This window comes from Eleutherodactylus coqui, chromosome 3 (assembly GCF_035609145.1).
Source record: "Eleutherodactylus coqui strain aEleCoq1 chromosome 3, aEleCoq1.hap1, whole genome shotgun sequence".
Lineage (NCBI taxonomy): Eukaryota > Metazoa > Chordata > Amphibia > Anura > Eleutherodactylidae > Eleutherodactylus > Eleutherodactylus coqui.
The window spans coordinates 32,027,357-32,051,545 of NC_089839.1; the positions used below are offsets into that span (position 1 = coordinate 32,027,357).

Sequence of the window (24,189 nt, forward strand, 5' to 3'; positions counted from 1 at the left end):
GGAAATCTTTAACCTGAAGGTCACTGGTTCAATCCCACATTTCAGCAGGTACTGTTCAGCTTCAGTTGCTTTACGATTCTAGTTTCTTCTTTTGTTGATTGGAGTTTTGATTTTGGAAAACCTCGGAATAGCAGCAAGTTAAAGAGACTTGGAAAACTGAAAAACTGACAGAACATGAGTGATGCTCTGTACCTCGGCTTGGCGTGAAACCTCTCCACTGCAGTGTGTGCGGCTTCACTGAGCTGAGACCAAGGCCTAAGACTGACAGCCTGCACTGAGGGAGTTGATGTTGCATTACGCGACCTGCATCTATTTAATCCGCCATGGCCACAGAGGAGAAGCCGCTACAGACCGAAGCATCTAAAACTCAATCCACCCCTTCATCCTCCAGCAACCAGAGCAAGCCTGCTCCTGTGAAGTCGAATTATAGTCTGAAGTTCACCCTCGGTGGGCACATTTAGGCTATGTGATCTGTGAAGTTCTGTCCCAACGGGGAGAGGCTGGAGATCGGCTGATAAGTTGATTAAGATTTGGAGCACGTACGATGGCAAGTTTGAGAAGGCAATATCTGGACAAAAGCTGGGAATATGAGAATGTCGCCTGGTCCTCCTACTCTAATCTCCTGGTCTCCACCTTAGATGATTAATCTCTGAAGACCTGGGATGTCAGCTTGGTGATATGTTTGAAGATACTGAAGGCTCACAGTAACTACAACTTCACGCCCACCGTCCAACCTCATCATATCCTGAACAGTTGATGAAAGTGTCAGAATATGGGATGTGAAGACCGGGACGTGCAGCAAAACATTGCCTGCTCTCTCTGACCTCACGTCTGCTGTGCTCATCAATTGTGATGGTTCCCTCATCGTATCCAGTGATTAGGATAGCCTGTGTAACACCACCTTAGGCCAGCGTTTAACTTCCTAAAGACGTGGACCTTTTTTTTTTTTTTTTTTTACATTTTCGTTTTTTGCTTCTTTTTTTTATTTATCCATCGACTTCGCTGTAAGAGGGCTTTTTATTGTGGGATGAGTTGTATTTTTCAATGATACTATTTAATGTACCATATAATGTACTGAAAAACGTAAAAAAAATTCTAAGTGGAGAGAAATGAAAAAAAAACAAACAACCTTCCACCATCTTTCAGTGCGTCTTGCTTCTATGGCGCACAAACTGCAACAATAAATGACCTGATAACTTTATTCTATGGGTGAGTACGATTACTACCATACCAAACTTAGTTTTTTTTTCTTTTTTTTCAAAGACATTTAATATTTTTAATTATTTTCTGCGGCCATCTTCTGTGCGCAATACCTTCCTTTATTATTCCATTCACATAGTTGTGCGGGGGCTCATTTTTTGTGAGACATTCTGTAGTTTATGTTGGTACCATTTTGGAATATATATGACTTTTTGATCCCTTTTATTGCATTTTTTCTGGGAGACGGGGGGACCGAAAAAGTGCATTTCTGGCGTTCTTTATTTTTTTTTTTTTCGGACGACGTTCACTGTGCAGGGTAAAGAATGCATTTTTTTTGATAGATGGGACTTATGGATGCGGCGATACCAATATGTATTTTTTATTTTATGATTTAGATTTTTTTAAACTTTTTTAATAAAAAAAAAAGTAATAAATCACCCCCCTTTTGCCATTAGTAAAACTTTGATCTTATTTTTGCTTTCTTTTTTAGTCCAGATAGGGGACCACAACCAGCGATGCTTTGATCGCTCTTGCAGTATGATGTAATTCCACAGCATTACATCATACTGCAATCTGACAGGCAGCCTATCAAGCCACCCCTTGGGAATGGCTTGATAGGCAGTCTGCTAAGACAGCCCTGGGGCCTTTCAGAAGGTCTCCAGCTGCCATGACACCTGTATGGCTCCCTGCGATCTCATCGTTCGTGGGATTTAAATGCCGCTGTCAGAATTGACAGCAGCATTTAGACGGTTAATAGTTGCAGCTATTGCCCGCAGGGTGTCAGCTGTAATAAACAGCCTGCACCCGAGCAGTATGGAGAGGTCGCTCCATGATCTCTCTTCATGCATACCCCAAACCCCGCAGGACGTAACTGTACGTCTTATAGTGGGAAGGGGTTAAAAATAGTAATCGATGATGATAACCCTCCCGTCTCTTTTGTGAAGTTTTCTCCAAACAGCAAATACATTATAGCCAGGGGTGTAACAATAGGGGATGCGGTTGCACCCGGGCCCAGGAGCCTTAGGGGGCCCATAAGGCCTCTTTTCTCCATATAGGGAGCCCAGTACTATGAATAAACCATTATAGTTGGGGGCCCTGTTACAGGTTTCACATTAGGGCCCAGGAGCTTCACGCATCTTCCCAGCAGTACAGATCTTGAACCAGCAGGTGGCAGCAGTGGACTATAAGATGCAATATTGTTTCTTAGGACATTGTGATTGGCAGAGTTGCTGATCTTTATATGTTGAATTATCTGCTCTATGGCGTTCATTAGTGGCGCTGCAGTTCCCATCGCCCTCTGCTCTTAGGGCATTCTCCCCTCCTTTCTGCAGACATTGAGGCTTGGCGTCGTGCAGTTTCCACCTCTGTTCCAGGGCGGATTTGCTGCGGTTTTTCCGTTGCGGTTTTGCCGCAGAAGAACTGCTTGTGCGGCAAAACCGCTTCAAAGATTAATTTTGGCTTGCAAATTTTCTTGCGGAAAAATCCGCAAGCGTTTTTTTCTGCAGCGCTTTTTTACTTTTGCAGCGTATTTTGGTGCGGATTCAGCTGCGTCCATAGAGGTCTATGGACAAAAAGCGCTGCGGAAAAGACAGAAGAATGGACATGCTGCTTCTTTTAAAACCGCGCCGCAGTTGCATTTCAGCACTGCGGCTGTGCGGAAGAATCCATCCTGTGAGAACAGCTTTTTTCCAAAACTCATTTGTGCTGCATTGCACTGCAAACGCAGCGGTTTTGCCACAGTGCGCATATGCAACGGCAAACCACGCAGAACCGCAGCAAATCCGCCCAGTGTGAACCCAGGCCTAAAGGTCCCTGGTTCAATCACCGGTTCTATCAGGTTGTCTTGAGCAGGAGTATTTATTAAGATTCAAGGTTCTCTCTTCCTTTGTCAATTATTGGAGACTTCATTTTGAAAAAAACAGCACAGTTAACCCTTTAAGGAACAGAATGTTTTGGTCCTAATGGACCAGACACTTTTTCGGGATTTTACCCATGCTACGGTAGTGGTTTTACTGCCCTTTTTTTTTATTTAGCTACCAAAATAATTTTTGATGTGTTTTTTTTACCCGGGACATATAGAGCTATTTTCTAATGTCTTTTTTCGCTGAATTTTTTTAGTTTTAATGGGGTCAAAAAGGTAAAAAAATGTTTTTTTCCCCTTATATTTATAGTTTTATAATACACTAAAATAAAGTACAGGAATGGGTTCCTCATTTTGTTTTGATACACAATTTGTCTAGTCTTGGATTACGTATGTGGTGATGGTTTTGGTTGTCATCGACGTTGGGTCTAGAGATGAGCGAACGTACTCGTTTCGAGTACTTACGCACCCGAGTACCGCCATTTTCGAGTACTTCAGTACTCGGGTGAAAAGATTCGGGGGGCGCCAGGGGGCGGGGAGAGGCGTGGCGGTGCGGGGGGAGCAGCGGGGAACAGGGGGGAGCCCTCTCTCTCTCCCTCTCCCCCCCACTCCCCACTGCTACCCCCCGTGCCGCCACGGCGGCCCCCGAATTTTTTCGCCCGAGTACGGAGGTACTCGGAATTCGCGGTATTCGGGTGAAAAAGGGGGCGTGGCCGAGCACGTTCGCTCATCTCTAGTTGGGTCATTTTTTTATATATATATTTATTTTATTCTGTAAATTTTTTGTAACCTATTTTTGTAACACTTTTTTTTTACCATCTATGCTCCCCATGACCTCATATAAGACCTCTGGGGGTTTATTCACATTGTGTTTTTTTTTGTTTTTAAAATTTCACACTTTTACACTGGATCTGTGCCATCCATAGGAACACCAGTTACAGGGGAAAACCTCTCCTTGTACTGACAATAGCCACTAGCATTGCTGATCAGGGTCTGCTAGGACTCTGCAGCTCTGCTGTGCCAGGAGATCCTGGCGGTCACGTGAATGCCAAGTTGAATAGCGGCAGCAATACTTCAGCTTTCCCTATGCTCTACACAGCACTCATTGAGCGCTATATAGCATGTAAAGTTGAAGGCAGAAGCGGTTAAAAAACACCTCTGCCTACTCCTCGGGGTCCTCATCTGTGACTAACAGCCGGGGATCTGACCTGCTTTTGCTGGATTGCAGAAGCTTTAAACAAATGCCGTGCTTTTGCTATCGGACAGGGTTAAAGCCCAGTACCAAGGGCTGAAAACTGGTCCTTAAAAGGTTAATATTCCCTAAAAATTCAAAGTGGCAACACTAAAATAAAGGTTCATGGTTAGAGATGAGCGAGCACCAAAATGCTCGGGTGCTCGTTATTCGGGACGAACTTTTCGCGATGCTCGAGGGTTCGTTTCGAGTAACGAACCCCATTGAAGTCAATGGGCGACCCGAGCATTTTTGTATTTCGCTGATGCTCGCTAAGGTTTCCTTGTGTGAAAATCTGGGCAATTCAAGAAAGTGATGGGAACGACACAGCAACGGATAGGGCAGGCGAGGGGCTACATGTTGGGCTGCATCTCAAGTTCACAGGTCCCACTATTAAGCCACAATAGCGGCAAGAGTGGGGCCCCCCCCCTCCCAAAAACTTTTACTTCTGAAAAGCCCTCATTAGCATGGCATACCTTAGCTAAGCACCACACTACCTCCAACAAAGCACAATCACTGCCTGCATGACACTCCACTGCCACTTCTCCTGGGTTACATGCTGCCCAACCGCCCCCCCTCCCCCCCACAGCGCACACCAAAGTGTCCCTGCGCAGCCTTCAGCTGCCCTAATGCCTCACCACCCTCATGTCTATTTAGAAGTGCGTCTGCCATGAGGAGGAACCGCAGGCACACACTGCAGAGGTTGGCACGGCTAGGCAGTGACCCTCTTTAAAAGTGGCGGGGCGATAGCCCACAATGCTGTACAGAAGCAATGAGAAATAGAATCCTGTGCCACCGCCATCAGGAGCTGCACACGTGGGCATAGCAATGGGGAACCTATGTGCCACACAATATTCATTCTGTCAAGGTGTCTGCATGCCCCAGTCAGACCGCGGTTTTTAATTCATAGACACAGGCAGGTACAACTCCCTATTGTGAAGTCCCTGTGGACCCACAGCATGGGTGGCTCCCTGGAACCCACCGGCGGTACATAAAAATATCCCATTGCATTGCCCAACACAGCTGAGGTAGTAATGTCGTGCTTAATGCAGGTGGGCTTCGGCCCACACTGCATGCCCCAGTCAGACTGGGGTTCTTTACAAGTGGAAACAGATGCATTTATAATTCCCTGTGGACCCACAGCATGGGTGGGTGCCAGGAAGCCACCGGCGGTACATAGAAATATCCCATTGCATTGTCCAACACAGCTGAGGTAGTAATGTCGTGCTTAATACAGGTGGGCTTCGGCCCACACTGCATGCCCCAGTCAGACTGGGGTTCTTTACAAGTGGACACATGTAGGTTAAACTCCGTGTGCACCTACAGCATGGGTGGCTCCCTGGAACCCACCGGCGATACACAAAAATATCCCATTGCATTGCCCAACACAGCGGATGTAACGTCAGCTGTAATGCAGGTGGGCTAAAAATTCATTTGATTACACTGTAGGCGAGGGCCCACAAAAATTGCTGTATCAACAGTACTAATGTACATCCAAAAAATTGGCCATGCCCAACCAAGATGGCAGGTGAAACCCATTAATCGCTTTGGTTAATGTGGCTTAAGTGGTAACTAGGCCTGGAGGCAGCCCAGTTTAACGAAAAATTGGTTCAAGTTAAAGTTTCAACGCTTTTAAGAGCATTGAAACATATAAAAATTGTTTAGAAAAATTATGAGTGAGCCTTGTGGCCCTAAGAAAAATTGCCCGTTCAGCGTGATTACGTGAGGTTTCAGGAGGAGGAGCAGGAGGAGGAGGAGGAATATTATACACAGATTGATGAAGCAGAAATGTCCCCGTTTTGGATGGTGAGCGAGAACGTAGCTTCCATCCGCGGGTGCAGCCTACGTATTGTTTAGGTATCGCTGCTGTCTGCTGGTGGAGAAGAGAAGTCTGGGGAAATCCAGGCTTTGTTCATCTTGATGAGTGTAAGCCTGTCGGCACTGTCGTTTGACAGGTGGGTACGCTTATCTGTGATGATTCCCCCAGCCGCACTAAACACCCCCTCTGACAAGACGCTAGCCGCAGGACAAGCAAGCACCTCCAGGGCATACAGCGCGAGTTCAGGCCACGTGTCCAGCTTCGACACCCAGTAGTTGTAGGGGGCAGAGGCGTCACGGAGGACGGTCGTGCGATCGGCTACGTACTCCCTCACCATCCTTTTACAGTGCTCCCGCCGACTCAGCCTTGACTGGGGAGCGGTGACACAGTCTTGCTGGGGAGCCATAAAGCTGGCAAAGGTCTTGGAGAATGTTCCCCTGCCTGCGCTGTACATGCTGCCTGATCTCTGCGCCTCCCCTGCTACCTGGCCCTCGGAACTGCGCCTTCTGCCACTAGCGCTGTCGGATGGGAAGTTTACCATCAGTTTGTCCACCAGCGCCCTGTGGTATAGCAACACTCTCGAACCCCTTTCCTCTTCGGGAATGAGAGTGGGAAGGTTCTCCTTATAGCGTGGGTCGAGCAGTGTGTACACCCAGTAATCCGTAGTGGCCAGAATGCGTGTAACGCGAGGGTCACGAGAAAGGCATCCTAACATGAAGTCAGCCATGTGTGCCAGGGTACCTGTACGCAACACATGGCTGTCTTCACTAGGAAGATCACTTTCAGGATCCTCCTCCTCCTCCTCTTCCTCCTCCTCAGGCCATACACGCTGAAAGGATGACAGCCCAGCAGCATGTGTACCCTCACCAGTGGCCCAAGCTGTCTCTTCCCCCTCCTCCTCATCCTCCTCATGCTCCTCCTCCTCCTACCCAACGCGCTGAGATATAGACAGGCGGGTGCTCTGACTATCCAGCGACATACTGTCTTCCCCCGGCTCTGTTTCCGAGCGCAAAGCGTCTGCCTTTATGCTTTGCAGGGAACTTCTCAAGATGCATAGCAGAGGAATGGTGACGCTAATGATTGCAGCATCGCCGCTCACCACCTGGGTAGACTCCTCAAATTTTCCAAGGACCTGGCAGATGGCTGCCAACCAGGGCCACTCTTCTGTAAATAATTGAGGAGGCTGACTCCCACTGCGCCGCGCAAGTTGGAGTTGGTATTCCACTATAGCTCTACGCTGCTCATAGAGTCTGGCCAACATGTGGAGCGTAGAGTTCCACTGTGTGGGCACGTCGCACAGCAGTCGGTGCACTGGCAGATTAAACCTATGTTGCAGTGTCCGCAGGGTGGCAGCGTGCGTGTGGGATTTGCGGAAATGTGTGCAGAGCTGGCGCACCTTTCCGAGCAGGTATGACAAGTGGGGGTAGCTTTTCAGAAAGCGCTGAACCACCAAATTAAAGACATGGGCCAGGCATTGCACGTGCGTAAGGCTGCCGAGCTGCAGAGCCGCCACCAGCTTACGGCCGTTGTCACACACGACCATGCCCGGTTGGAGGCTCAGCGGCGCAAGCCAGTGGTCGGTCTGTTGTGTCAGACCCTGCAGCAGTTCGTGGGCCGTGTGCCTCTTCTCTCCTAAGCTGAGTAGTTTCAGCACGGCCTGCTGACGCTTGCCCACCGCTGTGCTGCCACGCCGCGTGACACCGACTGCTGGCGACGTGCTGCTGACACATCTTGATTGCGAGACAGAGGTTGCGTTGGAGGAGGAGGAGGAGGAGGAGGAGGAAGGTGCTTTAGTGGAGGAAGCATACACCGCCGCAGATACCACCACGGAGCTGTGGCCCGCAATTCTGGGGGTGGGTAGGACGTGAGCGGTCCCAGGCTCTGACTCTGTCCCAGCCTCCACTAAATTCACCCAATGTGCCGTCAGGGAGATATAGTGGCCCTGCCCGCCTGTGCTTGTCCACGTGTCCGTTGTTAAGTGGACCTTGGCAGTAACCGCGTTGGTGAGGGCGCGTACAATGTCGCGGGAGACGTGGTCGTGCAGGGCTGGGACGGCACATCGGGAAAAGTAGTGGCGACTGGGAACCGAGTAGCGCGGGGCAGCCGCCGCCATCATGCTTTTGAAAGCCTCCGTTTCCACAAGCCTATACGGCAGCATCTCTAGGCTGATCAATTTTGCAATGCGCACGTTTAACGCTTGAGCGTGCGGGTGCGTGGCGTCGTAGTTGCGCTTGCGCTCAAACTGTGGCACTAGCGACGTCTGGACGCTGCGCTGAGAGACATTGCTGGATGGGGCCGAGGACAGCGGAGGTGAGGGTGTGGGTGCAGGCCAGGAGACGGTAGTGCCTGTGTCCTCAGAGGGGGGTTGGATCTCAGTGGCAGGTTGGGGCACAGGGGGAGAGGCAGTGGTGCAAACCGGAGGCGGTGAACGGGCATCGTCCCACCTTGTGGGGTGCTTGGCCATCATATGCCTGCGCATGCTGTTGGTGGTGCCTCCCCAGCTGATCTTGGCGCGACAAAGGTTGCACACCACTGTTCGTCGGTCGTCAGGCGTCTCTGTGAAAAACTGCCACACCGTAGAGCACCTTGACCTCTGCAGGGTGGCATGGCGCGAGGGGGCGCTTTGGGAAACAGTTGGTGGATTATTCGGTCTGGCCCTGCCTCTACCCCTGGCCACCGCACTGGCTCGGCCTGTGCCCACACCCTCACTTGGCCCTCCGCGTCCTCGGCCGCGTCCACATCCTCTAGGCCTACCCCTACCCCTCAGCATGCTGTATTACCAGTGATTTGATTTCCCAGGCAGGAAAGAAATTGGCGCAAGGCTGCACTCAACCGTAGCTGGTTGCGTCTGATTTTTGTACGTTGTCCACGCAGCACACACGTACACGGAGACCTTAGGACTGACACAGGCTGGCCAAATATAATTTCTTTTCCTTTTTAGCTTAGGGAAGACCCCACTGCGTGTATTCAATGAATAATGTATGTCTTCTGGCCCTGCCTACACAATTCTATCCCTGTAGTATTAATGCCGGGTGCAATGCTGTGCACAGCCGGTTTTGAGAAAAAAAAAAATATGCAACACTGCTAACAGCAGCCTGGACAGTACTGCACACGGATAGAAGTGGCCCTAGAAAGGACCGTTGGGGTTCTTGAAGCCTACACTAACTCCTAACACTCTCCCTGCCTAACCCCCACTTCTGTCCCTATTGCTGGGCGCAATGCTCTGCAGATCCAATTTTGGACAAAAAAAAAAAAAAATACTGTGCTAACACAGTACTGCACACTAGTAGATGTGGCCCTGAGAAGGGCCGTTGGGGTTCTTGAAGCCTACACTGACTCCTAACGCTCTCCCTACAGCAGCACCAGCAGCAGCACTTTCCCTCAGCTAAGTCACAAGGCATGTGTGGCGAGCCGCGGGAGGGGCCGATTTTTATACTCGGGTGACATCTGATCGCCCCAGCCACTCACTGCAGGGGGGTGGTATAGGGCTTGAACGTCACAGGGGGAAGTTGTAATGCCTTCCCTGTCTTTCAATTGGCCAGAAAAGCGCGCTAACGTCTCAGAGAGGAAACTGAAAGTAACCGGAACACCGCGTGGTACTCGTTACGAGTAACGAGCATCCCGAACACCCTAATATTCGCACGAATATCAAGCTCGGACGAGTACGTTCGCTCATCTCTATTCATGGTTCAATGATGGATTTATTGTTCGTCGTTCAGTTGTTGGCTGTGTTTAGACTGACCGATCTCATTCACTTTCACTTGTTTGCATGACTTTTTGAATAATTATTCCATGTAAAAGGGCCTTAAGTGTACTAAAAAGGTTTAACTATGATTTAAGAGAGAAAATGTAAAACACTGCCAGACAGATGGGTGTCATCTCTTCCAAAATATGAGGAACAAGATGAACACTAATGTAGAATAGGTTATGAAGTCAGAGGCGTTGTTCCCTGTGTAAATCCCTATGTTTTTTCCAATGTGTCGGACTTGATGGCATGTATTTTTTTTTGTATCGCACCATGTATGACATTATTTTCTTGACTGCCAACAGATAGGGGGACTTTCATAGTGCTGCTAGCTCAGCCTAGAGGGCTTATCTCCCAGGAGTAAAACTGTATGTGACTCAGGAAACTGAATATTCAGCATTCTAGAAATCAGGGTCACCATGTAGCCCCAAAATAAGGACACCAATGGGCATAACAACCTTATGTGCAAATGAGTGCCTGACAAATTGGCCCTGTTGGAAACAAAGTAGAGAGGAAGTGAGATGCATGTCGTGGAGTTTAGCTGGCACCATATAGATTCTGTGGAGAGTTTTCAGGGAAGTTTCAGGCAGGCTTACCTGCTGACTCCCTTTGGACAATGTGGTGCAAGAAAGATAATATGTAGTACCCCAGAGTTGGGGTCCCACAGCATTTTTGGTGTTCCTACCACCTAACTCTGAATGACTGTGCAGAATGCACCCTAACAACACCTGTCAGTCACCCCTAGCTAGATCTGGGATTGGCTAGTTAGCTTTCTCTTAGCTCAGCATTAGTGGGGACTTAGAGTATAAAAGGTAGAGAGTGGGTGAAATTATTTAGTTAGTCCTGAATATAGCTGAGAGAAGACAGTCCAGAGATAGAGACCTGTGAGGAACAAGGAGACCATCTTTATTAACAGTCAGTGTGGTGGGAAGCTAGAATATCAAGTGGCAGTACCAAGCCAAGTTATTCTGGAGAGTTAGCCCAAGGAGAAAAAGGGAGAGGGAGAGAGGAGAAGTCAGAGAAGGAAAAGAAGCCATGTCAGCATTTAAGAGTCAGGTGCAGCAGGAAATTCTTTATTCCTCGCGGGAAATAAAGAATGCGGCAGATGGCTCCTTCATCTCCGCGGGGGACGCAGCAGCGGCGAACAGGTAAGTATATATTTTTTTTTTTATTTATTTACACTAAAAGGGATTATTTTTAGGGAAGAGCTTATACTTAAAGCTCTTCCCTGAAAAATCATTTCAGGGGTGTCGGCAGTCCATTGCCTTCAATGGAGCAACCGGCAGCAGCCGCGGCTCCATTAAAGGCAATGTGTGCATTCCCTATGGTGCACGCCTGTAAAACACAGACATGTGAATACACCATAGGGAATGCAGTGATTGTAATAGACGCTTGTTTTTGTGAGCGTGTATGCACGCACATAAACACGCTCATGTGAAGCCTCCCTTATAATGTGTCCCAAGTTTTACACTTGAGTTTGTAGTAGGGGGCCTTTAGACGGCTGGAAGTCTTCAGCTAGGTGTTGTAGGTGATCTTTAAAGGACATAGAGTAGATGATCACATCCAGGTACAGCAAGACAGTCTCAAAGTTCTTGTGGCCTAAGCAGCGCTCTATCAGCCTTTGACTGATTCCACGGTTGTTACAGTGTCCAAAATGCATACAATTAAACTCAAATAAGTCCATTGGGGTAGTAATTGCTGTCTTCTTCCGTAGCAGGCTGTAAGATGACTGGTTGTACGTTATAGATACAAGCACGGCAAATCTGTCCGCTGGTGTGGGTAATGTTGGCCTTGGATTCCCTATCGGGTTTGTCACCACAGAATGGCTTCAATACCAGGTTATAAGATTATTGGTAGCACATTACAAATATGCCCTCTAGTGTTAGGGAATCGTTGCTGCGCTGTCAACATCTTGATAGTCCATTGCAAGACTCTCTGTTAATCGTGGGAAGTTGAAGGTACAGATTTGCGGAGGGCTTCCAGCATCTCGTCATAACAGTTGCGGAGGATATTTATCCCTAGGATCACAAAAGGGGAATTTCTCTCTTAGACATCCACAACAAGTACTCCTTATTGGGGTAGCTTGGTTCCACTTGCATGGATAGTAGACTCCCAGTACCCTACCAGGGATATGGACTGTTCACTGATGTCTATTTTATCCAGTCATTGATCTGGAGGCTCTACTTGGAGGTTGAGGTCCCAATGTCTCTCGAAGGTGGCTTTCCTTATAATGGAGACCTATGACCCTGTGTCCAGTAAGGAAGAAAAGGGGACTCCATTGATACAGATGGTGACTTCTGGACAAAGCCCAACATATTTGGAAAGCACCTTGGAATTTTCAGGACCTACAATTCTTCCACCTAAGGGGCGGTCTTCTGCCTTGGGGGGGGGGGGGGGGGGGGGGAGTGCTCTTTTAGTTGCCAGCATCGGCATTCCACATGTCCACTTTGGTGGCAGTATAGATAAACTTTTGTTGTTTGTCAAAGTGGTCTGTGGATCTTCTTCCAAGTGGAGAGTGATATTCCTGTTTGGGGCTATTAGCTGGTTGGTTTCCTGTCTGGGATGTAGCTTCTGCTCTTGTGGATGGATTTCCAGACATTCTATCTTATGGCAAACCTTGGCTAGTCCACAAGCTAATTTGGCCATCTGCTACTGCAGTTCAGTGATAGAATCTGGTGAAGGTTGTGTCTGGCCAGCTTGAACAGCAGAGATGTTCTTATTCATAGATGGATGGGATAGTAGTTCTACATACCCAATGCCATTAGGTGAGGATACTTCAAGTTTTCAAATACTGACTGGAAGTCTTTCCCTAGGACCTGGGTAGCCAATTCTTTGAAGTCCAGAAAGGGACCTTCAGGATGTTGGATGGACAACATCTTCAGCTGTCTTGTACAGGTATACGTCTGGCCGTCAGCACCTCCCATGTACCCTTGTACCACTATTCACTAACGAACGCACTCATGGAGTAGCTCCACCACTTTTATTTCACCCATTGAAAACAATGGGAGTGTTGTACCTTGATTAGCGTGGCGTTCGAAACGCCACTCTAATTGCGGTAGAAAGCACCAGTGTAAGAGAGGCCTAAGGCACAGAAGATTTGATCCTGTTTGTAACACCAGTTTTTGCAGCATTCAGATATTGTGTAAGATGAGTCGTTCAGCGCAGGACAGACAAGTCAGAGGCCAGGAACCTGTGTAGCATTCAGAAGCCCAGGGAGCTCTTCTGTATCTCTGCCACCAGCTTAATACGAGTAACTTACTTTTGGTGGTCCCACCTTCCCTCTTGTACTTTCACTGGCCTGTATCACCTCACAATAATGCTTGTACTTTATCCAAGCCTTGGGGTTCACTTTAGGTTCAGTCCAGATGTACATTACTCCTGCTGGTCTCCACACACAAAGGCCTGTTTTTAATGCAGTGCCACCTGAGGGCCCGTAGACCTCGAGCATTTATTATTGACCATCGGCCTTGACCCTTGTGCACATGAATTTCTCCAGATTGTCTGATTCTTCCGATGATATTATGTACTGCAGATGGTGGGATGGTGGGATATTCAACGTCTTTGTAATTTTGCATTGAGGAACGTTTTTCTGAAATTGTTTCCCAATTTTTAGATGCAGTTTTTCCCAGACTTGTGAACCTTTGACCATTTTAGCATCTGAGAGACTCTGCTTCTCTAAAACGTGACTTAGCAGGAAATTGACCCTCCAGCTGTTTTTCATTAGTACCACTTACTTTTCCAGCTTTTTGATGGAATTAATTTAATTTTTTTTTGGCATTTGCCAAGCGAGATGCAAGGAATGTATGGGAAATAAGAACTAAATAAAAGGAGGGGAGTTTATTTGTAGACCGAAGCAAAGGACTAGTGTTGGGTCTGGGATCACAAATTGATGTGTCACAGTGTAGACAAAATCAAAAATTATGTTACTAAAAGAACGAATGACCGGACATGACCACCACATGTGGAAATTGGTACCTTTCAGACAGCATTCCCTCCCGCACATTTCGGGGATAAAATAGTTCATTTTGGCAAGTCTAGCATAGATATTTTCTGTGAAGATTCCCAGTGTTTGATGTGAAACTCTTTAAGTCCAGGATAAAGTTTCCTCCATTCTTCTAGTTGGAATTGTTGTTTAAAGTCTTGTTCCCATGGTTGGGCGTGTGAAGATTTAGGCCGCCTGCACACAGGCAAATTTTTGCTGCGGAATCTGCAGTGGGCATCCGCATCGCGGATCCGCAGCAAATACCGTCCATAGCATGCTATGGGAAATCAATTCTTCCTGCACACAAGTAAAAATCAATTGCAATTTCCTCTTGCGGAGGAAAAAAATCGCAGCATGCTCAATTTTTGCACAAATTCGGTGCGAATGACTTTCATTGAAGTCAATGGAAGCCATCCAACCCGCAGCCCGTCCGCAATTAACACTGCGTACAGGTCGCAAAGTTGAAGAAAAAATCTGTACTGCGCATGTCAGAAGGCGAGCCGCTGGGTCCATCTGCAATACAGTGAAAGACCAGAAATGACAAGTACATGCGCATGCCGCTGCTGTTAGGGCGCCCACCCACTGGCGATTTTTTTTCCCTGCGAAATTTGCAGCATTTTTTTCTCTGCAGGGGTCTATGGGACTTGTAATGTTAAAATCGCGATCGCGCAAAATCGCAATTTTGCGCGATCGCGATTTTAACATTACAAGTCCCATAGACCCCTGCAGAGAAAAAAATGCTGCGAATTTCGCAGGGAAAAAAATCGCCAGTGGGTGGGCGCCCTTAGGGTCGGATTCCGCTGTGGGCCCCCGCATGCAGCCCTGCCATGTGCAAGCGCCTGACTTTGGTAAACTGAGGAAAAATAATCTTTCAGGTTTTTTTTAATGTCATTTTCTTAACTATCGCAAGTCATTTTGGTCAGCAGAGGGCAGCATATCACAAAAATTCACAGACTGTATTGTGTTTTGAAGCTACAACAGCTACGAAAACGGTATCAAATTCATATATCCTGGAAAGAAGAGAAGCGAAGAAAAGGGAAGAAACTATAGAAATGAACAGAGGAAAAAAGTAGAAAACTAAAAAGTGGTTAAATGTTTTTTTTTTAGGGATTGCAGGGAAAGTATTCAACCTGAAGAAATAGTGTAGGGAGCTAAGGATGAGGGGAAGAGCAAGACAGTGAGAAGGGATTTAAGGAATCTATTGGTTGAAAGACTGGGTTATGTTAACCCTTTGCAATCCAATTTTGGATTCAGGGTTTCCTAGGGGGTTTTCTCTTTCTGCCATTATACAATGGCGCCACCTGCTGGCTAGAGCCAGTACTGCAGTATGGGACATGCTGGAGAGGCCCCCGACAACAGAGCAGCCAGTAATAACAGTAAGAATACCCTGCCGGACGTCTTCCAACATCGGAAGCTGCACAGCTTTCAATCAGAATGTCTTTAGACATCAGACAGTGGATTAGAAAGGGTTAAAGGATGATCGGGTGCTGCTGTCTAGGAACAGGTATCCTGTAAATAAGAAGATCTCCAGATGTTTGAAACACTTAGCATGTGATTCGTGGAGGAGATTTTTCTTTTAAATATGGCTTATCTGTAAGATTTACTAAATACAGAACCTTCCTTTTTCTGCAAATACTATTTTTAACAGATTGCAAGATTCATAGTCATCCAAAATTAGATTGAAAGTAATGCTTTAGGGTAAATAATGACCATTTAACTCCTTAATGACACTGGACGTATACTTATGTTTTGTGCATTCTTGGTTTACGTGGAGGTGGATTACGAGCTGCTGCTGCTCTATACAATGCTGGTGCTGGCTGTTTCTCACAGCTGACACCCACTGACAACAGCTACAATTAGCATAAATGTTGACTGCAGTTGTTATCTAAATTAAATAAAAAAACCAAAACATCTTGTTATTTGTATAGCACCAACTTATTCCGAAGTGCTTTCAAGTAATTTATTACCCCCTACCATGCTAGATTCTCATTTTACTGACCTCAGAAGGATTAGTTGATCTTGAGATGGCTACCTGAACCATACGGGGGTTGAACCGGCAACCTTCCGGTTGTGAGTGAGAGTTTAGGACTGCATTTCTGCTGCCTTATCATACTCTGTGCTACACAAGGCTCTAATTCTCCAATTGGTTTTGCAGGGGCCCGAATGCCCTCACATGAGATTGCAAGGTGCCGTTCAGTTGCCATGCAGCCTGGGGCCTTCTGAAGGCTTTATAGAAGGTCTGTCAGATCACGGTATGATGTAATACTATGGCATTAAAATATTGAAGTCCTATATGGGGACTAAAAAGAACGTAAAAATGAGTCCAAAAAATTTCAATTTATTGAAGTGTCAGTCAGAAGATGGTAGCAGAATTTTTTTTTATGTTTTTCCAAAGATGTTTAATTTTTTTTTAAAGTAGTGAAGCAAAAAAAAAAACTCTATAAATCTGCTAAGCGTAGTGACCACAGAATAAAGTTATGTCATCTGAGCCACAGTGTGTAGGCCATCAACACAAGTCCCCCCAAATATGGAAGGATTTTAGTTTTCTCTCTCCATTTCACTCCAGATGTCAAAAACTTTAATAAATGTCAATAACGCGGGTACCAACAGCCCATACGCAATGTCAATTGCGTATAAGCTGGGGATCCGATGCCTCCGTTGACATGGAGGCCGTCCATGCTGAATCCGGGGTAAAATAGAGCCTACTGCGACTTTTGTTCCGTTCGAGGAATACACATTTTGTATATGGAAGTGTGAAGGAAAACTCTAAAATACATGCCTTTTAATGCCCATGTTTTACCGCAAATCGTCCGCGTGGACCCTGATCGGGGAATCCACGATTCAAATCCGCTCGTGTGAGCCCAGCGTGCCAGTTGTAGAGTTTAGGTGCAACATGAAATCAGCTACACTATTCCTTGCAGTGCAATACCTGCAAGCCAAGGGATGGTTGGGCTCATTGTATTTGCTCATGGTTGGTGAGATAGAAGGAAACCAGTTAGGATACCTACACATGGGCGAATGGGCCGAGAAATCAGACCCGATATGGCGCTTGTCTTCGTCTATTTTACCAATGGATGCGAAGCCTTTTTTCATGCAGAAATGCCTCACATCACTTCTCTGAAATTCCGATCCTCCGGCGCTCGTTTCCCGCATGTCAAAGGATTGGTAAGTGTTTCACATTGATTTCAATGGGAAACATCATATTGCACTCGCGCACACAGAGCACGGCATGTGATGTGTTCGACTGTGACAGCTGTGGCAGGGGATTCTTTACTCCCCCCGGGGAGTCCCCTTGTCACTGATCACTGTGACAGTGCTGTCCCAGTGTTCAGTGACAAGGGGACTCCCCGCGGAGAATATTGACACGCACCACGGACCTATTACTGCAGTACCAAATTTATATAACTTTTATTACATTTGTTTTGAGCTTGTTTTTGGTATTGCATTTACCTTATGAGTTTGGTTCTGGTGCTGTATTTATGTACTGGGCTTAGTTTTGGGGCCGAATTTATATACTTAGTTTGATTCTGGTGTTGAATTTATATACTGAGGTTCATTCTGGTGCTGTATTTATGTTGTGAGCTTGCTTCTGGTACAGTGTTTGTTATGAGCTTTGTTATGGTATTGTATGTATGTACTGAGCTTGGTTTGGTGCCTTATGTACATACTGAGATTGATTCTGGTGCTGTATTTATTATATAGGCTGGGTTCTGGTGGTCTAATTATCCTGTGAGCTTGGTTCTAGTAGAGTCTATTATGAGCACTGGCGTAACTATAGGGGATGCGGTTGCACCCGGAGCCAGGAGCCTTAGGGGGTCCATAAGGCTTCTCTTCTCCATGTAGGGAACCCAGTACTATGAATAAAGCATTATAGTTGGGGGCCCTGTTACAGATTTTGCATTGGGGCCCAGGAGCTTCAAGTTATGCCTCTGATTAGGAGCCTGGTACTGGTATTTTATCTATGCACTAAACTTGGTTTGGGGACTGTACTTATGTTATGAGCTTGTTTCTAGTACAGCATTTTGCTGCTTTTTGCACAAGGAAAATACAGGCAGACTTGTGTTTTTTTTCTTATGATAGTGGTGGGTGGGGTGGCGAAAAACATTCATCAAAGGGTGCCATCTAATCTTAGGCTGGCACTGGACATGGGTTCTTGATTAGCCAGGTAAAAATGTTTGACTTGAGTCCAACATAAGGCCTCGCATGAGCAGTGCATATATCAGCTCTAACCTAGAAACTACCAACCGAAGCAGTAACAAATCTTTTAACAGTGATGTATAAGTCTGATATGAAAGTATTCAAAGCATCTTATCACTATTGTTGCAAACTGTCATACAACCAATTATGAAGAGTAAGAGGAAAATAACTTCTTCACATGGGTGATATGGATATTGGATAATGCAGTTAATTCCTTAAAGGGGTTGTCCCGCGGCAGCAAGTGGGTCTATACACTTCTGTATGGCCATATTAATGCACTTTGTAATGTACATTGTGCATTAATTATGAGCCATACAGAAGTTATCAGAAGTTTTTCACTTACCTGCTCCGTTGCTAGCGTCCTCGTTTCCATGGAGCCGACTAATTTTCGGCGTCTAATGGCCAAATTAGCCGCGCTTGCGCAGTCCGGGTCTTCTTGTTTTCTCAATGGGGCCGCTCGTGCAGGATGCCGGCTCCATGTAGCTCCGCCCCGTAACGTGCCGATTCCAGCCAATCAGGAGGCTGGAATCGGCAATGGACCGCACAGAAGCCCTGCAGTCCACCGAGGGAGAAGATCCCGGCGGCCATCTTCAACCGGTAAGTAAGAAGTCACCGGAGCGCGGGGATTCAGGTAAGCGCTGTGCGTTTTTTTTTTTAAGTCCCTGCATCGGGGTTGTCTCGTGCCGAATGGGGGGGGGGTGAAAAAAAAAAAAAACGTTTCGGCGCGGGACAACCCCTTTAAATAGCTGCAGTAAGATTTTTAGGCTTGTGTAATATACACAGACAGTCAAGTCACATTATTATGACCACCTCCTACTTTTGATGTCAGCAGCCCATGAAGGAAGTGACGTGTGGTGGGCTTGGCTTGGTGGGTATGAGAGGTGTGCAATGGGCTGTCTTCTCACATATCATATTGTAATGTGTAAAATGAGCAATTTATCACAGTTTCAATGAAATTGGCTCTTGGGCCAAAGATGGCAGTATTTATCAAACAGCGCAGTATGTGAACTGATGAAAGTGTACCATGAGTGGAGAAATGGAACCAACGTAAAAACTACGGAGGACCACATACCATTAGTGTGAGCTGAATATAGGCTACAAAAGTGCATGAGGGGCGGCCAATATGCTGCAGTGGAGCAGCTCACCATGAAAATGTGCTGGGGGACTACCAGATGTGTCCAAAAGAACAGTTCAGCCAATCCTACTGTGCACGGGCTCTGAACCAGATGGATGGTCCCTACACCTATGCTAACAAAGGTACATTGGAAGAATAGGCTTCAGTTCGCACAGCAGTATTGGATTTGGACCACCACGGATTGGCAAAGGGTTGCCTTCTCTGATAAGTCACATTTTCTGCTTTATTGAACAGATGGATGTTGGCATATCGGACGAGAAACATCAGAGAACAAATACCCTGCAGCTATTGCTGGAAGAACACAATATGGTGTCAGTAGTTTTGTCGCCTGGGCGCTTTTTCGTGGCATTCTCTGGGCCCACTCACCCATGTGGAAGGTACTCTGAATTTGGTTATTAACCTATCCTTGCAGATACCATATATGCTGTTAGTCTTCCCTGGGGCAGGTGAGATCTTCCAGCACAACAATGCGACATGTCACATGGCTAGAAATATACAACAATGGTAGGAAGAGCACAACCAAGACTTCCAAGTACTTACCTGGTCCCCTAATTTCCCAGAATTGAACCCAATTGAACATCCTTGGGACCACCTTGATTTTCATGTTCACTCTATGGAACCCCCCCCCCCCTCCCCGCACCCTTCAGGCACTGTCAGATGCAGTCAGCATGGCTCCAGATACACTCCTGGCCCATCTAGCTGCTGACCAGATGGCACACAGAAGTTACTCTGGATATTAGCTGGTGGTCATAATAATGTAACTTGAATCTGTATCTTTTTATAATATAATCTTTTTAAAGATACAAGACTATACAATATGGCAAATAGCAAATAGGCAATATCTGAAATATTTCAAATATTCATAGTGCCTCTACAAACTACTAAGAATCCTAGAAGTCCCCTTGGAGTTCACTGACTTGTTCAAAGGCACCTGACCCGTGCCCTTATGTTACTACATGTGCAACAGCTATAATTTCATATACCTATCATTTACAGAAGGAGCCCATAGTTTCATCTATAATGTTATAAAATATTTGAGACAAGTGTTTCATGAACAAAACAGAGGATAGTGGCGTTTTTTAAAGGTTTCCTTCACATAACGATTCTTGTAGCGTTTCTTTATCTGACTTGTAAAAAAATATAGGTATTTCATGTTTTTTTATAGGCTTTTTTTGTGGCATTTATTTTACAAAACACAAGATAAAGTTAAAAAACAAAACTTTTATCATAGCATCCTTAACCTGCTGTAAATTTACAGCGCTCGATCCGGGGGTTTAATCCCAGCCGATAGTAGAAATACAGCGCAGGATTAAAGCCTCTGTGCTGCAATCAAGCAGAAGCAGGTTGGGTCCTCAGCTGTTAGCCACAGCTGAGAACCTGGAGGAGAAGGGAGAAGTGGATTTTAACAGTTTCTACCTTCTCCTTTCCCAGGTAAAATACATAGTGCTCAATGGCAGTAAAACCACCACATGGATAAAATCCCTAAAAAGTGTCTGGTACTTAACCCTTTCCAATCCACTGTCTGACGTCTGAAGACATTATGATTTAAGGCTGTACAGCACCGATGTTGGAAGACATCCGTTGGGGTTCTCTTACTGTATATTGCCAGCCTCTCTGCTGTCGGAGCCTATCCAACATGTCACTTCAAGCAGTACTGGCTTTAGCCAGCATATAGCGCCATTGGATAATGGCAGAAAAAGAGTAAGCCCCCTAGGAAAACCAGGATGCAAATTGGAAAGGGTTAAATTACAAAACAGCCTGGTCCTTAAGGAGTTGAAAACCTTCTCATAGAAGCAGATGAAAAAAAGGGGAACTCCTTTTACATGTTTCAAGCCTCACAAACTGAGTTCTTCCTCATAATATCATTCCCACCTTTGTGCCTCTGTTTAAAAGCAAACCACTTCTACACATATGGTGAATAATCAATCACATTAAGGATGCACGTGAACTCAAATCAACAGTATGGTATACTAGAACATGCTAACACAAAGCGTAGTGTCCCAGAACAACAGAACAACATCCTGGCCCCCTCCATAATTGTCATATATGTTCTGTCTCATTTGGATGCACCGTGCAAATCTGTCGTGTCAATTTTCTGTATGTGTGTTGCACAGCTGCAGCATCTGAAGGGTTAACTCCCATAAAATCATTGCCTGTCAGCTCTACTGCTGAATGTATCTTTCCTACTGTGTCATGTGGTACAAGTGAAGTTATAAAAGTGGGTGTCTGAGAGCGGGAAGGGGTCTTCTTTAAGCTGTGTTAGAGTAGGGGTTCATCTTACCTGCTGTTCTGAGCTAAAACAGAGCCACATGGAAACACCTTTAGCTTCCATGTTGGTGAAGATGGAGGAAGAGGAACGACTACCTGTAGTGTCTGGAGAGTGGTTGATACAGGAGTGAGTCCCTTCCAGAAAGAGCGACAGCATATTTCCCCAGTCCACTAAAACAGGTACCCATTCACACTACAGGCATCATTTTTCCTGTGTGGCCGTCCGCCATTAGGATCACCACGCAGAGGTACGTAATTGTGATATCCACACGGATGTTGTGCGAGTTGCATCCTTCCTTCAATAATTGTCTGCCAGAGTGTATGTGGAGTGACCCCTACCTTTGACCTCCTCTGGAGTATACCCAATTTCCAGGACCGGTGACATATAGATAACGTGGAATGTAGGGCCGTATTGTTCCTGTGTTTCCTCCCAACCTCTGTGCTTCTGCCTGTAACTTTATGCAAGTGAATGATGCCTGTAACTACCTGTTATCTCAAGTTTATTTAAGTACAGTTTTACCGGGTCTCAACCATTCCTGAGGACCCGAGGTACGATACACAAGTCTCTGTGTTTATTACTCCGCCATATAGAATAACGCTGTGTGGGAATGGTGGCGTCATGACGTGACACTGGATCTATACATTTCCCCAATTTTATTATTATATATTATCCATATCCGGCTCACCGTGCACCCAGGCCTGGCAGCCCCGTCTCCTCCTTCTCCCCCTCTCCCTGTCCGTTGCATAAAGCATAAATAAATTCGAAGTAAATCAGAACGGTAATTCAAAGCTCCAAGATAGCGCCTGTCCAAAACCATCATCCAAAAGGCTTCTCCATTTCCCAATTTTGCCTCCCAGTCACCACCTCTACAATCTTGTTGACCCTCTCATGACCCAGAATCTAAAATGATATGATGATGATGATTATCGCATCCTCCCCTCAGTCACTCCATGGATCAATGTTCTTCACACATTCCTGTCTTTCACGGCTTCTTTCAATTCCGCAATCAATATGTTCATGGCGGCCTTGACTGTATCTCACCATCTTGTTCTTTGTCATCCTGATCTTCTCTTCCCACTGACGTTGCCGAGCATCAGTACTGTTTACAGTGAGTTCACGCGCATTACGTGGCTAAAAAAAGGGAGCCGCTGTTTGATGATTTTGCCCTCTAGTGATATTTTCGGTTTGACGCGATCTAACACTACCTTGTTCGCTGTCATGGCAGTCCAAGGTATCCCTAGCATTCTCCTCCAGCACCAGAGTTCAAACGCATCAATTTTGCTTCTGTCTTTTTGTCTGAACGTCCCACTTTTGCAACCATACATGGGGAAGAGGATTGCATTGACCAGTCTGGTTTTTGTTGCAATGCTAATATCCTTGCTTTTCCAGATCTTTTCCATTTCTTGCATTGCAGTCCTACCAAGTGTAATCCGTCTCTTGATCTCAGGTCCAGATTGCCTGTAGCAATCAATTTTGGAGTCAAGGAAGATGAAATCTTGAACCGACTCGACTTCTTCGTTGTTAATTTTTATGTTCACTGTACTGTTGCCTACCGCGGTCATGACTTTCATTTTCTTGCTGTTGAGGTACAGTCCCATGCATTTGCTTTCCTTTTGCACTCGTTGGATAAGGTATTCCAGGTCCCTCTCACTTTCTGCAAGCAGGGTGATGTCATCTGCATATCGGAGGTTGTTGGCATTGCTGCCACCGATTTTGACTCCGATTTCTAATTTGTCCAAATTGCATCGCCTCATGATCGTTTCCGCATACAGATTGAAAAGGACTGGTGATAGAATGCAGCCTTGCTATATGCCTTTCTTGATTCTGAACCAATCCCTGTTTCCGTAAGCCGTCCTGACTGTTGCTTCTTGGTTGTTGTAAAGTGACCTTATAAGCTGTTCAATATGTTCTGGGACGCCCATTTGCTTCAGACACTTCCAAAGCCTGTCATGTTCAACACAGTCAAAAGCTTTTCTGTAGTCGATGAAACACATGTACACATCCTGTTGATACTCCCAGGTCTTCTCCATGATTCAGCGCAGGTTCGCGGTTTGGTCTCTGGTGCCACATCCTTTGCGGATGCCTGCTTGAATGTCTGGCAGTTCTTGTTCAACAATTGTTGCAACGCGTTTTTGTATGATCTCTAAAAGAATTTTGCCCACGTGAGGTATGAGGGTGATGGTGTGGTAATTAGAACATTTTTGAGCATCACCTTTTTTTGGAAGTGTGACGAAGACAGATCTTGTCCAGTCTTTGGGCCACTATTTGGAGCTCCAGATCTTTTGACATTGGTCAGTTAGGATCTTGACTGACACTGGTTTGAGCAGTTTGGTTGGTATGTGATCAGTGGCCGGAGCTTTCCTGTTTGGTAGTTGTTTCAGGGCCCATGTGACTTCTTCCTCCAGAATACCCAGTTCTTGTTCTATTTCATGCACATGATACAATGGGTTGTCTGTTTGATTGCCTGCATACAGTTCCGCTGTATATTGTTGCCACTTACGCTTGATTTGATCTTCATCTTGTAATAATTTGCTATCCCAGTCTTGGATGGTTGCTGCCTTGCGTGTTGCGAACGGCACCCGGATCTGCTTCATCTGGGAAAAGAGAGCTTGGTGTGGCCTTGCTGGTTTGCTTCATCCAGTTTCGCGCTTTGGTCGTTCCAGTAGTGCTCCTTGTCTCGCCTGACTTTTCTTTGAAATTCCGCATTCAGCTGTCTGAATTCAACGATGATGCCCACTGCTCTAGCTGCT

The 24,189-nt window shown here is 46.2% G+C and overlaps 1 pseudogene; it reads left to right on the forward strand.

Moving 5' to 3' along the window:
- Positions 1-323: 323 nt before the first annotated feature.
- Positions 324-19,569, forward strand: LOC136620119 (WD repeat-containing protein 5-like; annotated as a pseudogene).
- The last annotated feature ends 4,620 nt before the right edge of the window (positions 19,570-24,189 follow it).